Genomic DNA, 2,417 nt, shown 5'->3' with positions numbered 1-2,417 from the left:
TGTGCTGTACATCTCTCTGACACTATGACTCTATGTCACTGTGGTTGACATGGATGAGTCAGATCGAAGAGTCTGTTTCCATGCTGTGCATCTCCCTGACACTAATTGTGTTTCAATCAAGCCCTCAGCACCTCAGGCTCTCCCAAAGACAGTTACACTTTGCTTGAAACCAGTCACTGTTGCAATTTCAGGAAAGGGGCAGCCAATTTCTGCACAGCAAGATCCCACTGGAAGCAATGACATCAAAGAGCAATAATGATGTTGGCTCAATGATAAATATAGGCCTGAACTCAACCCAAAGAGAAAGTAATTTGGTTCAGTTGAATGGAAACTGAGAAAATAGAAGATAAAGGAGAAGGTAGGATTGCTGGTTAGTGATGGGATTGATTGTTACAAGTAAATAAAAGGAAGGGATGGAATTTTTGAACATCAAATGAACCATAAAAGTGCAGGGAAAATCAATAATAGATCAAACTTAAAGATTTTGTGTCTAAGTTCACGAAGCATTCCGAGTCAGGGAGACAAAGTGATGCTCCAAATCGAGGTAAATTGAGTTTCCAAGAAATTTAAACTAGTTAAAGTGGAGGAGGGCTTAGGAGAGGTTAGCTAAGATTCTAGAAGATGTAATAGGACTGAGAGCATGGAAGGAATCAGGAATCAAATGTCAAGCACAGCAGATAAGAGGACAATGATGAGAAGGAGGGCAGTCAATGTAGGACTGAGGGTGTTATACTTAAATGCACAAGATATACACAATAAGCTTGTTGTACAGTCAGAAGGTGTAGAATCTGTGTGGGGAGTGTTGAGGAACCCAAGAAATAAAGAATCTGATGCAAGTTCAGGTCTCCAAGCAGTAAACAGCGTGTGGGGAAGGAAATCAATCAGGAGACAGAAAAGTCATAAAAAAAAGGTCAGGGCAGACTTCAATGGATAAGTGGCCTGGATAGCACGTCTCAACAAAAAGATTTCATGGAATGTCTATGAGATGGTTTTTGAAACAGCTTGCGGTTTGGAACAGGCAGTTCTGGATTCAGTGATGTGTAATGAGGCAAACTTGGTCAGTGAGCTGAAGATGAAAGTGTCCCTCTGGATAAGTGACCATAATACGATAGAATTCCCCCTGCAGTTTGAGAGGGAGAAGCTGCAATCAGATGGAACAGTATTTCAGTTGAGTAAAGGGAACGACAAAGACGTGAGGAAGGAGCTGGTCAGAGTTGATTGGAAGGGGAGCTGAGCAGGTAAGATGGTGTGGCAGCAAACAGCAGGGTTTCTGGGGGTAATTCAGGAAGCAGAGTAGGAATTTATCCCAAAAAGAAGAAACACACTAAGGGGAGGACAATGTAACCATGGCTGATGAGGGAGGTCAAGGACAGCATAAAAGCAAAAGAAAAAGCACACAATGTGGTGGAAATAGTGGGAGGCCAGAGGATTAGGAAGTCTTTAAAAACCTGTAGAGGATAACAAAAAAAACATTCAGGGTACAGAAGGTGAAATGTGGGGGAAAGCGAGCCAGTAATATAAAAGAATATTGCAAGAATTTCATCAGATATATAAAAAGGAAGAGGGAGGCAGAAATAGACATTGGAAAAAGAATAATAGGAAATGAAGAAAAAGCAGAGGAATTGAATACATACATTACATCAGTCTGCACAATGGAAAACACCAGCAGTGTCCCAGAACTTCAAGACTGTCAGGGGACAGAGGTGAGAGCAGTGGCCATTACTAAGGAGGAGGTACTGGGGAAGCTGAAATGTCTGAGTGTGGATAACTCACCCAGACTAGATGAATTACACCAATGTGTTCTGAAGGAGATCACCGAGGAGATTGTGGAGACATTTTTGATGATATTTCAGGAATCAATGGAGTCAGGGTGTGGAGGTATTTTCTAAATGAGGAAAGCCTTTGGAAATCTAAAGCACAAACCTCATTCAGGTTTCTCTTAAGGTTAACAGGCAGGTCCAGTTTGTGCTTGGGAAGGCAAATGAAATGTTAGCATTCATTTCAATAGGGCCAGAATACAAGAGCAGAGATGTACTGCTGAGGCTGTGTAAGGCTCTGGTCAGTCTGAATTTGGAATATTGTGAGCAGATTTAGGATCCATATTCTTTGAAACGATGTGCTGGCATTGGAGGGGTTTACAAGAATGATCCTGGGGATGGAGGGCTTGTCATATGAGGCACGGTTAAGGACTCTGTGTCTGTACTCAATGGAGTTTAGAAGGATGAGGCGGGATCTTATTGAAATTTGCAGAATACAGATAGACCTGGATAGAGTGGATGGGGAGAAGATGTTTCCAAATACAGGAGAGACGAGGTAACCGCAGCACAGCCTCAGAATGAAGGGCCGACCCTTTAGAGCTGAGATGAGGAGGGATTTCTTCAGCCAGAGGGTGGTGAATCTGTGGAACTCATTGTTAC

Source organism: Hemiscyllium ocellatum (genome assembly GCF_020745735.1).
Source record: "Hemiscyllium ocellatum isolate sHemOce1 chromosome 9 unlocalized genomic scaffold, sHemOce1.pat.X.cur. SUPER_9_unloc_4, whole genome shotgun sequence".
Lineage (NCBI taxonomy): Eukaryota > Metazoa > Chordata > Chondrichthyes > Orectolobiformes > Hemiscylliidae > Hemiscyllium > Hemiscyllium ocellatum.
This window is presented reverse-complemented; position numbering follows the sequence as displayed.